Source organism: Manis pentadactyla, chromosome 2, assembly GCF_030020395.1.
Source record: "Manis pentadactyla isolate mManPen7 chromosome 2, mManPen7.hap1, whole genome shotgun sequence".
In the NCBI taxonomy this organism is placed as follows: domain Eukaryota; kingdom Metazoa; phylum Chordata; class Mammalia; order Pholidota; family Manidae; genus Manis; species Manis pentadactyla.
Window position 1 is genome coordinate 91,157,765 of NC_080020.1, and position 13,143 is coordinate 91,170,907.

At 41.9% G+C, this 13,143-nt stretch overlaps 1 protein-coding gene across 2 annotated transcripts in view; it reads left to right on the forward strand.

Moving 5' to 3' along the window:
- The first annotated feature begins 12,260 nt into the window (after positions 1-12,260).
- ADAMTS6 (ADAM metallopeptidase with thrombospondin type 1 motif 6) overlaps positions 12,261-13,143 on the forward strand; it is a 310,955-nt gene continuing 310,072 nt past the window's right edge. For both annotated transcript variants that reach the window (XM_036887870.2, XM_036887871.2), the window contains exon 1: positions 12,261-12,786. The gene's annotated coding sequence lies outside the window, so the exon portion shown is untranslated. The remainder of the gene's footprint in view (positions 12,787-13,143) is intronic.

Sequence of the window (13,143 nt, forward strand, 5' to 3'; positions counted from 1 at the left end):
CATTTAGAGAATAGGTATCTTGAAAATACTTTTAAAGTAAAGGAGGGAGTCTTAGTCCATTCAGGCTCCTATAACAAAGTACCACAAACTTATAAAACAGAAATTTATTTCTCACAGTTCTGGAAACTGGAAATCTGAAATCAGGGTGCCAGCATGATCAGGCAAGGTCCTTCTTCCTGGTTCATAGCTGGTGACTTTTCACTATGTCCTCACATGGTAGAAGGGGTGAGGGATCTCAGCAGGGTCTCTTTTATAAGAACATAATCCCATTTCTGAAGGTTCTACCCTCATGACCTAAGCACCTCCCAAAAGTCTACCTTCTAATACTCTCACAATGCACATGAGGATTTCAACATATAAATTGGGATGGGGGCAGACACAAATATTCAGACATAGCAGTGGAATTCTAGTTTCCAACTAAGGTGGAATAGCACACTTTTTCTGAATACTGCCACTACATACAGCTAAGACCTTTGCATGTTATATATAAAACACGTTAAGAAAACTGAAAAGTGGGCTGGAGAAAGCATTCTGGTTAGAGACTTGGTGAATTGTGATCACACTTAGATGGAAATGATAGAAAAAAGGTTGAATTCTGTGTATGTCACATAAAGTTTGTGTTGCCTATTACACATTTAAGCAGACATTTTGGTAAGAGTCATTAGCATTTAGATGGTCTTTAAAGCCATGGGAAATAATATATTAAATCAAAGGAAAAACTAGTTGATGATAGAATTGAATGGGTGTCAGGAGTGACTGCTGGGCATTTTAATATTTAATGACTGAGAAGAAGAGAAGAAGGGACCATTAGAGTAAAAGGAAAACTAAGAAGAATGTAGTATCACAAATATGAGGGAAGAAAATACAGCATTTCTAGAAGTTGAGTTGAACATGGCTGGGAGTCCAAGTAAGAACCTACAAAATTGACCACCAGATTTGGCAACATGGATGTCAGAGAAATCATTATTTAGAGATCACTAAGTTCTCTTATTTGAAACACAAGGCACTTACAATATATGTCACTAAATTATGTAGCTTATTGCATTTTCCCTTAGGTGGGTAAAATTGTAACATTTCCAGAGTATCTTGCCTGGCTTTAGTGCATTTGCATATCCTCAGGGCTGGAGAGAAGTTCATCTCCATGCCAATGGGTAATTACCTGGGCAACCGAGGGCGTGTCTGAACCCGAGAGTTTAAGGGGAGGGGCTTGCTTGCTGGCTTTACTCTTCCGGAGCAGGGGGAGAGGGACGGCCCCAGACTGCAGTTTGTAAGCAATAAACGATTTTAAACTTTATTTCTCCCTTTGACTGATTTCAGTTTTTAGAGGTATTTTGCTCCAGGATTTCCTCCCCTCTGACTTACATCTGGTGGCAGTCGGCAGGGTGCCTCTGAATCCAAAATCTGTCAAAATGGGTGCAACCTTTGGGAAGGCTGCTCCTGTGGATGGTGGGGAGGCCTCAGTGGATGCAGCAGCAGAGGGTGCCGCTTCACCTGTTATTATCCCCCCAGCTGTGGGGCTTCCAAGTCAGGAACCCCTAGTGGGGAATAGGTCTAGGGTAAAGTACCTCTTAAAGGAGTGGGGCCTTCCCTAGAACCGGGGAAAGCTGGAAACACCGGAAGCTGCAGAATTAGCCCTCTGTGAGTTGGAAGACTGCTTGGAGACTTAAGGGGGCCGTGTAGTGGCTGGCATTGTAGGGTCTCTTTTCATTGAGATAGTGTAAAATTATACAGGAGAAAGAGAGGATTATCAAGGGATTTAGGCAGGAGAGAGATACACTTCAGCATCACTTGGAGGAGCTGGGCAGTAACCTCTGGGATGCTGTTGAAGAAGAGAGACAGTTACTGAAAAGGCAGGTCATGCTTCTAGAAGATTCCTTAGCAGTGGTGATGAGTGGGGTGACAGCAAGAAAAGCTGCATTGCAAGAGGCCGTGGGGGAGGGGGAGGAAAGAGTAGTGCCTACAGTTCTGGAAATGGTGGAAGAGGAGCCATTGGTGGAGAAGCCCGAGGGAGAAGAGGAGGAGGCATGGCCATTGGCAGATCTACCCTGGCCACCACCAGAGGTACCATCTTCTCCTGTTCTAAAGCCTTCCCAGCTGTAATTAAGAAAATAAAAATGAAACAACCATGGGCTCCTCAGGGGTAGGAACCATCCCCTCCCCAGGTTGTGGAGCACACCATGCTCTGCCCCCATACCCAGGATGAGCTGGTGGACATGAGCATCTGGTATAGGCAGAAGCCATCGGAATCCCTACCTACATGGCTTTTATGTCTCTGGGATATGGGGGTGGAAAACATTGTCCGGTACTGAGATGAATAGAATGGCTTCTCTGACGCCTCACCCTTCCCTCCAGCAGCGGTTGCAAAATGCCCATCACGCCTCAGGGAATCAGACATTCCTGGAATGACTGACAGCTGCCATTGGGATAGTTTGGCCTAATCAGGGTGATTTACCATATTTTCCCAGTAGTCCGGGAATCAGACATTCCTGGAATGACTGACAGCTGCCATCAGGATAGTTTGGCCTAATCAGGGTGATTTACCATATTTTCCCAGTAGTCAGAAAACGTATTCAGAGCTCCAACAGGTACTGTGGGAATTGGGTATGAAAAACATCATCTATAATATGGACCCCCAGGGCCCTGATGAGAAGGTGTTCATTATAGGAATGAGAAACCTGATGCTGCATACGGCTCCCACATCTGTCTTTGGGTCCCTAGTGAATACTCTTGCTCCCCACCTTGGGCAACCCATAAGGGAGGCTACTTGTAATTTAGCAGATCTGGGGGAGGTTGAAACAATGAAGGAACGGAGGGAAGTACAGGCCATGACTGAAAGGAGAAGTGCAAAAGGCCCCGTGAAGGTCTCGAGGACCCAGATGTGGATTGATTTGATAAAAGCCAGGGTAGTGAAAGAAAAGCTTGATGGGCAGCCCAGTAGAATCTTGTTAGAACTGTGGCACCAATTAAAGCTAGAGCAGCAGTTCCAGCTGCTGAGGTCCAGGACATGGAAACCAGAGTCAAGGCCTCATGCCAGGCCTGTGTCCCTGCAAAACTTCATGGGAGACAGTACTCAGCCTCTGCCTGGGCCCTCATCCCCACAGGAGGACGATTGGGCATTGTGGTTTGATTGAGTGGGGTGGTCAAAGTCCCCACTTTGGGGGACATGGTGGGGACCAGAGGCCACATGTAGAATTAACAATTCATTGGTCCCCTGGGAATGTACAACGTGTCCTCGTGCTGGTGAACATAGGAGCTGAGTGTTCTCTGATTTGTGGCAACCCTAAGCATTTTCCTGGGATCCCTGCTGTGATAGGTGGCTATGGGGGTAAGGCAATTAGAGTGAAGAAAGCCCAAATCCTATGGGGGATAGGGTGTTTACCCCCAAAGGAGTGTATTGTATACATTTCTTCCATTTCAGATTATATTTTGGGGGTACATATCCTGTAGGGCCTGTTGTTACAGACCACAGCAGGGGAGTTCAGACTGAGGGTATGTGTGGTAAAGGCAGTTCTGAGGGGACATGCTAAGCACCCACCTGTAGCTCTGCCTGTACCTCAGTGGGTGACAAATACTAAGCAGTATAAATTGCCTGAGGGGGCACAAGGAAACTGGAGAAACTCTACAGGAGTTGGAGAAGGTGGGCATCATAAAGCCCACTCATAGTCCTTTTAATTCCCCATTGGGGCCAGTGAGAAAGCCAGACAGCTCCTGGTGTATGACTGTAGACTACAGGGAATTGAATAAAGTCACACCCCCTTTGCATGCTGCTGTCCCCTCTATAGCAGACATTCTGGACACCCTCAGCCATGAGCTGGGAATGTATCATTATGTAATAGACCTTGCTAATACTTTCTTCTCTATTGACATAGCACAGGAAAGCCAGGAAGAGTTCTCCCTCACATGAGAAGGCTGCCAGTGCTCATTCACTGTCCTTCCACAGGGATATTTCCACAGTCCCACCATCTGTCATGGACTTGTAGCCCAGGACTTGGCCACATGGAAGAAACCGCAAATGGTGCGGTTGTATCACTACATTGATATTATGCTCATGTCTGATTCTCTTTCCGATTTAGAAGGGGCAGTACCTAGACTGTTACAACATCTACAGGAAAAAGGATGGGCTGTGAACAGCACCAAGGTTCAGGGATCTGGTTTGTCTGTGAAATTCTTGGATGTCATCTGGTCAGGTAAAACTAAGGTTGTTCCTAAAGCAGTCATAGACAAGGTCCAGGCTTTTCCCACCCCTACCACTGTGGCAGTATTACAAGTGTTTTTGTAATATAGTCTTTTGGGCTACTGGAGAGTGTTTATCCTGCACTTGGCACAAATTCTGAAGCCCTTATGCTGGTTGATATGAAAGGGCATCAGGTGGGACTGGGATGAGTCATGTGCAGCTGCTTTTATTACTGACAAGCGGGCAGTCAAGGCCATACAAGCTTGGAATGTAATGGATTCATCAAGGCCCTGTGAACTAGATGTTCATGTAACCGACGATGGTTATGGATGGGGTCTTTGGCAGCAGCTTGAATGGACATGCCAACGTATTGGATTCTGGTCAAAACTGTGGAAAGGAGCAGAGGTCCAGTACACCTTCATAGAGAAACAACTGGCTGCTGTGTGCTACGCCTTGCTGGCTACAGAACCCATTGCTCAACAGCTCCAACCAAGGCAATAACCACCTAGCCCTTCGTGGGGTGGGTGCGAGACTGGACCCAAAGGTCATGGAGTGCCTTGGCACAGATACCTACACTGGCAAATGGGGCACATATTTACAGCAGTGCAGTGCTCTCTCTACTAGCCCCTTAAGAGGAGAACTCCAATGCTTATTGGGACCAGTGACCTATGCCAGTGGAAAGCAGGAAGAACTTGCTTTTCAGCCCTTGGTAGCCGAGACTCCTTATCAGGAGGGAAAAGCCCCTATACCTGAAGATGCTTGGTTCACATACGGCTCCAGTCATGGGCAGTCCCTAAAGTAGAGGGCTGTGGCTTTCCATCCTAAGACTGAGATAATATGGATGGAGGATGGAGAGGGGAAGACCAGCCAATGGGCTGAGTTGTGGGCAGTATGGCTCATGATCACCCAGGAGCCTTCCCCCATAGTTGTCTGCACTGACAGCTGGGCCATCTATCTGGGCTTGCCTCTGTGGCTACCGACATGGTATCATGCCAACTGGATGGTTGGTCACTGGCCCCTTTGGGGGCAAGAGCTGTGGCAAGACCTATGGTCCTCTGGTCAGACTCAAATTGTTACTGTATGTTATGTGACTGGCCATTTGCCTTTGGCTTCCCCAGGAAATGATGAAGCAGACACATTGGCCCAGGTGTGCTGGCTAGAAGGAAAGCCTGCCTCTGATGTGGCCCAATGGCTGCACGCAGGGCAAAAAACAATGTGGGCTGTAGCCTGTAGGTGGGGCTTGCCACTGACCTTTGAAGAAGTCAGCAAAGCTTGGAAGGAGTGCCTTGTGTGCTCTAAGAGGGACTTACACTGAGTCCCACAGCAATATGGGACAATAGTAAGGGGGCCAATACCCCTTGTCAGGTGGCAAATAGACTATATTGGGCCTCTGCCCATATTAGAAGGTTATCGGTATGCCATGATTTGTGTGGACATGGCTACTGGACTATTGGTTGCTCTTTCTGCATGTCATGCAGATTAGTAAACCACCAAGAGGGGCCTGGAGTGTCTCTTTCAGCCTATGCTGCAGGTGAGTGAGAGTGATCAAGGTCCCCACTTTACTGGACATGTATTACAAAAATGGGTGCAGCAATTAGGAATAAAGAGGAAATTTCATGTACTGTATAATCCTACTGGGAAAGGCATGATAGAGAGGTACAACCGTTTGTTGAAATCTGGCCTGAAGTCGGACACCAATAGGCTACAGGGTTGGTCAGTTTGCCTATGGACAGTGCTGCGGCGTTTGAATGAGAGGCCACATAAAAGGAGCTTTGAGCCCTGTGGATATCCTCACACACCTTGCTGCCTCTCCTATACAATTGTACATCAAAGCCAAAGAAGAGCTATTGAAGCCAGGATATGGCCAGCAGAGCAAATACTGCTGCCAGCCCCTACTGCATTAAGCCCTGGAGACACTGTTGAATGGACCTGGCCCTGGACATTTGAGCACATGGACCAGTGATGCCTGGCCCTTCTGGCACCTTGAGGGAAAGGCCTAGAAGCTGGCCTCATGTGTATTTCTGGAGTAACAGCTGAATGGCCCCCAAAGGTCATGGTAGTGTACCCAAAACATCCAGGAGGCAAGAGCATCTTGTGGGGAAGTTTTATTTTATCTTTATGGCCAGTGCATGTACTTCCCATAGCCCTATATATCGACCCATCTGTAACTCCCACAGGGAGGGGGGTGAAAGTCTGGTATACTAGACCAGGACAGGATCCCATTCCTGCCACTGTTTTATCACAAGACCACTCTCTTGCATGTATCCTACCTGATGGACAAGATTTGCCTATGCTGGTGTCATTAAAACATGTATCTTATTGTCCTTGAGGTTATTTTCTCCTACAGTCCTTGTGGCCTGAATGCACCCCCTGGCTGCAGCTGCCCCCTGATGATTGCTCTGAATCCTCAGCTACTGCCTGCCTGTGGAATGGACGAGGTATGGACTTAATCTGTATAAGACTTTGAACCTAGCTGAATTCTCTGGTTTAAGGATTGTCATAATTTTATTGCTGTTGCTATTGTTATGTCGTTAGTCTGGTCACAATGCTCCAGTTTTCTCCCACAGGCACTATTGCGGAAGAAGGGAAAAGAGTAGATTGTAAAGTGAGATTTCTGGAGGGTAAAATTGTAACATTTCCAGAGTATCTCGCCTGACTTTAGTTCATTTGCATTTCCTCAGGGGTGGAGGGAAGTTAATTTCCATGTCAATGGATAATTACCTGGGCAACTGAGGGTGTGTCTGAAACTGAGAGTTTAAAGGGAGGGGCTGGCTTGCTTGCTGGCTTGCTTCTTCAGGAGCAGAAGAGGAACCGGCCCCCGACTGCAGTCTGTAAGCAATAAATGGATTTTAAACTTTATTTCTCCCTTTGACTGATTTCGGTTTTTAGAGGTATTTTGCCCTTGGATTTCCTCTCCTTGGACTTACTCCTTACCACACTTTTATCTTGTTTTCCAATTTGTAAATTTCCCAAGGAAAGGAACTTTACCTTATATTTTCACACTTCTTAGCCCTTTGCACAAGGCAAAAGAGTAAGCAATTGTTATTAGCATATCAGGGTCTGCTGTTAGCTGATTGATACGCTTTGACTTCATTTTTTCCTCCCTTTTGAGTATTAGTTATTATTTGTATAGTGTATTTATAAATAATTGATTATACCCATCTTCTCAAGTTTTTTTTCCTTCCTGCTTTTGATCTCATACTTTTATAAAAAGTGAAAAAGGAAAGAGACGTTAAAATAAAACATTTTCCACTATACATGGTTGAAAATTTTATGTAGACTGAAGTTATGAGCTCAATCTAATTTCAGTTAGTTTTGCTCACCTGTAATATCATTATATTGCTAATTGCAAACTTAAAGTATAAAAGTCTTTCTAAAATTGCAAGATAAAGTGTTGTAACAAATAACAATAACTTTGTTGTTCTTTTTTGTAAAATTGTAAATTATTCCAACTACACAGGGATTAAAATAATAGATACCCATGTGCCCTCATTAGCTTAAATTAGCAAATGTTAACATTTTATGATAACAAGTCAGGTTGTTTTGTTTTTCAAACAAAATATTACAAATTTAGTTGATGCTCATTTTGTGCCTTTCCTTAATCCCATTCTCTATTCTTTCTCCCTCAGCTAACTGTGATCTTCGAGATACTATCTATTCTTCCTATGCATACTTTTGTAAGTTTAAGATAAATTTTGTGTGCTATAAAAAATTTATATAAATGATATTATATAAACCTATTCCAGTTTGACTCATAGTGTATCCTATTGCAGCATTTCAACTTAATGTTATATAATTTATCTGGGTTGATGCAGTATAGATTTAGTCCATCATTTAGTAGTTATATAGCATTAAAGTGTAAGAATAGATTACAATTTATTTATTTCCCCACTGATAATTATTTACGTTGCTTCCAGTTATTCACTGCTACAATAGTGTTGCCAAAATTATTAGTGGGAATTCTCATGTGCAAGAATGTCTTAAGGTTATATACTTAAAAGTAGAATGGCCAAGTCAAAGATTATGAACGCCTTCCCCTTTGTTAGATATTGCCAAATTGCTCTCCATGGTGTTAGCACTTAATTTATACTTCCATCAACAGTGTATCGTATGTCCAGTTTTCCCAATCCTCCCTAATATTTGTTACCAAATTTTAACATTTTGGGCCCTCTGATGAGAGAGAAACATTTACACTTCTATGATTGCTAGCATGATGGGACACTTTGTTCTTCTTTTATTGGTCATTAGCTTTTTTCTCCTGTGACTTTCCTATTTATGCTGTTTTCCTATTTTGAATTTTTTGGCCTGTCTCTTATAGACTTGGGAGAGTTCTTTCAATAGTCTCAACATTTATTATGTTTCAGTTGTACATATTGTAAATTCTAGCTCCTATTTTACCATTTAATGATTTTTTAAATTTACTTTAATGAAGTTAAACTTACCAGTATTTTCCTCTTTGCTTTGACCTCTGCACCTTATTTAAGAAATCCTACAATAATCTTTCAGAAAGCTAGAAAACATTTATTTTCACTATTTATCAAATTTAAGTCTAATCTCGTTGAAAGAACAAAATATATTGGAGAAAGTGTATGGAATTTGGTTCTAACATGTTGATTCTGGTTTTTTGTCTGGAAGGTAGAATTCAAAATTCATCATCTTAAGAGAGAGTCACCTTCTATAATTTAGTAATTCCAAGCAAGAATAAAATCAGAATTCCTCAACTTATTTTTCTGAAAATATAAGCAAACAGTTGAATTTTAAGAAATGCCTTGGTTTTTAACTATAAAAAATTAAATTTACATGATAATATATTTAGAATTGCAAGTTAGAAGTATATTCTTATTTGTGAAAGTTCCCCAGTCCTTATTTTTTGACTCTCAAACTCTTCTGCTGATGTTCCTGTTTTTCAGTCTCTGAAATACAAAGATACATGCATGCATGCATGCATACATACATACATACAAATTCCTTCTGCTCCCAAATTTCTATTTATTCCATCTGATTTCCTGAAAGAGCCCTGTTCACTTAGGTTTATTAGGCTTCTAAAAGCAGAGCTTTATTTTAGGTGAGTAGGGGTTTTGCTAACAACTCTATTGTGCCATATAATCTTCATTTCTTAATTAAACAGAAAAAAAGGAACACTGGAGGGAAAATTTTTCAAAGAATAAAGTTTTCATCATAAAAAAATTTTTTAATGTCTACTGCAACTTATAGTCACTCAGGGTTTAACTTAAATTTGTCTCATATAATTCAGTTAATAAATAATGTATGGGTATTGCACTAAAACACTTCCATGCTAAGGGAAATGCTATTTACAGTATTAATATGGCAAGATATTAATATAACATTTACATTACAAGGTAAAGAAGTAATAACAGGGAACCAATACAGTAGAAGAGTTATTTACATAGTTACACTGGCAGGTTCACTTTGTGAAAATTCATTAGATTTAACACTTTTCATCAAGTTACATGTTTATGTAGTTTTCTAGATGAATATTCTACTTCAATAAAAAGTTTTAAAGAAAGAAACATAAGTGATAGATTAACCTAATGTAATATATGGATCCTGATCCTAAGAAAGAGGTTTTTTTAAAGGCCTTTATTTGCAATTGAGGATATCTAATATTTGCTGAAATTAAACAATTATTAATGTTTCAAGAGCATTAGTGGTTTAATAGCACCTATTTTTTCAGTCCTTGTATTTTAGAAATATAGGTGAATATTTAATGGATGCGATGAAATGTTATTTGGAATTGGTTTCAAGATAATCCAGCAAGGTGGAGCAAGTAGTGGGGAAAAAAATCAGTCGTTTTGAAACTTGTTGAAACTGGATGATGGACACAGTGGAGTACATTACTATTTTTCTACTTTTGTGTGTGTTTGAATTTTCCTGTAATGCAATTACAGTGTACACATACAATCTATGTAAAGTTAAATTGATACTTCGTTTCTCATGCTAATAGTTTTTCAGTTTTTCTTACAGTCGTTTGGAGGAGGAAAGGAATGTTGGAAAGTTGTCATTACTCTGTTTAAACGCATGATGGCACTCTTTGAATAAGTAATTATCTGAAGCCCGCTTCTCACTCTATAAGGCTATTTCCTAGGGCAGTTTTATCTTAATTGAGAGTAAAAACTTTCAGATAGCTATACTTTACACCTTTACTTTAGTTTTCTGTGCTGGCTGTGTCTATCTACTATCGCTTTTTGAAAAATGAAGGATAAGGTTTGCAGCTATTTAAGGGTGGTTTGGTGCAAAAACAGCTCTGTGCCCACTTGTCTATATTTGGTGTTTACAGTTTTTGCTACGAAATTCTCCATCTCATATATTTTAATGCAAATACATATACATATAATTTCCATATGAATTGTATTTATTTAAAAATGTCAGTGCCAACCACAGGGTGTATTTCTACGTTTTAAATGGCATAGAGCCAACTACTACTGATTAAGGTCAAGATGAGGACTGTTGACTGTGGACACATGCTTTACCCTTTCAACCTTCCAAAAAGAATGGAAATAACTGTATTCTTGGACGTTCTTAGTCTGATTCATGCCTTCTTTTAGCCAACTATTCATGTATTCACCAGAAGAATTACACCTACTACCTCCGGTGTAGGAAGAAAAAAAAGTCAGATGAGCAATAATGTTAGCAGAAGCTTGGAACTTAAGAGCCAGTATTCAGAAAGGTCCTCCTCCCCATCCCCTTCCCTCCGGTCCAATTCCCTTTTCTGGTTCTGGCCATCGGAAATTGACTTGGCGTTAACTACGGACTGGAATTTCAAGGCTTCAATTCCCGCCTCCCCATTGCCCTCCCCCTCCATCCCCCAACCGCGGAAACTCTTAAACTTTTCCCTACCCTACACTCAGTGGTAGAGACAGATAAATGATGCAGCAGATTACACAGCTGAAAGGCAACATTTATCCTGAGCTATTTTCACATTTTTTCCTGTTTCCGATTTGTGTGCCAGATTTTGTTTGCTTGCTTAGGACATGGGAAACATATTTGGGCATTTCCCCGCAGTTTAATACCAGTGGCTTTCTCCCAGCAAAGGAAAGTGAAAGTGCTACGTTGTAGCGGTGTTTTATCCTTAAACTATGGACTGGCAGCTGCTGCGGCTGGTGGTGGTGGTGGTGGTGGTGGTGGTGGTGGGAGGGTGGGGGGGGAATTTGGATCGCAAAGCTTGAAAAACCAGTTTTGAGGTTTTTGTTTATCTTGAGATGGCAGCAGGGCTCTTGCTCGCCCCCCCTTTTGGGATCCGACTTCGGATTTATTTTCATTTGGGCAGTCACTGAAGTTTCATTCAATGTACTGACTTAAAAAAATGCACTCCACTTGTAGCTTTCCCCGGTTGCACTTCAAAACAGCATCCAGTCTCACCCTCATCTGGAAATAATGCAAGCTTCTCTCTTCTCCGTTTCCCTCCTCCCCCACTTCTTTTTTTTTTTTCCTTTTAAAGCCCCACGTAACCTGAAGTCGGTAATCAGATGGAAAATGTGCTGGTCCTAGTTTTCTTTAGTATACTCTCCCTTTTGGTGGCAATTTTACTTGTTGAGGTATATTCAAAAACACAGGCGTTTTGTGCACATGTAGTTACTGAATTCTGAAATCTGCCAGTGATTTAAGTTGCTGTAAGTTTCCTCAAAGTTACTTTATATGCAACTTATAATATTTTTGTTGTGTGGACTTAAAAAAGAAATACACGGAGAACACCAGAGATCTTAAATTAACAGTGACATTAGTTCATCTAGTCATTCATCCTCTCCCTCCGTCTTCCTTTTTACAAGAAACAACTGATCACAAACCAGGCTAGAATTTATAAAAGAGGTTAGAGAAGGAGGAGGACGGGGCGGAGTGGGGCAGGGGATTGAGGTTAGAAGGGCTAGAATTTCCCTCATTCACAGGATGAAAAAGTTGACATTGTCTAAACCCTTCTGAATGGCTAGTAGTCGGTTACCCCGATTGTACCTCTACCTCCCCTCCCCCTCCACGTGACGACCCAGGACACATGCGCACCCGACGCAGCCCGGCACATCTGCACACTGACGTCAGTGTGCTCTGCCTCCGAGGAAAAGCTGCCAAAATTTTCTCCTGCTGCAATTCAACTTGGCTGGGGGCCGGTAGTGAGATCTAGGGCTACTTCAACAAAACTTTGCTGCCCTTCCTGCTCCTCTTGTCTTCTTTTCTCCTGATACCTTTTGATGCTCTTCACATGTTATTTGCATAGCAAAGGCACTAAGCTGTCCAGGAAGAGAGGGCACCACTTCCACCCCAATAAGTCTTTTTTTTCCCTTCCTTTCTCTTTTTCCTTTCCTTTTTTTTGGAGGGGGGGGCGAGAGAGAAAGAGGGTTTGCAAAGGCAGCATCTCAGGATGATAGCCTGGATGTATTGAAGGCATCTCTTTTGCTGCCAAATCGGAAAGTCCGTTCTCTAAGGCCCGGGTTAACCAGACTATAGGGTTTTATTCTGGCTGCAGAATAACTAACTGACTGCTGTGGCTTTGCAAAGAGGGGCAGAAAAAAAACTTAGAGAGGAGAGGGAGTACGTGAGTCGTCCAGTGCAATCTCTATTGTTTGAAACTTACTTTTTATCAGAATTTGAAGATGAAAACGGTAAGGAAGACTTCACAATATTCAATGAAACCGTTTTTTTTAAAATTAAAACTTGTGCTTTGCTTGTCTTCCGAATAACGCGTAGAAAACTTTTTTTCTGTGTGTGTGTGTTTTTTTTTTTTAAATGGCAATGAGTGAGCTTGACTGAACTCATTTTACAGATAGAAATCTTTTTAACTCTAGACTAGTCGGGGGTTGGAGAATTCTGGGTCTTGCAAGTATTTTATGATGCAAAAAATATACGTTTATTATACAAATAGACATGTTTTGTGAAGTATGACTTGATTATGATTATTGTGGTCTTTTAACTAACCACCAAGTAGTGATCGGGAAGGTAATAATGATGTGTATTTTAAG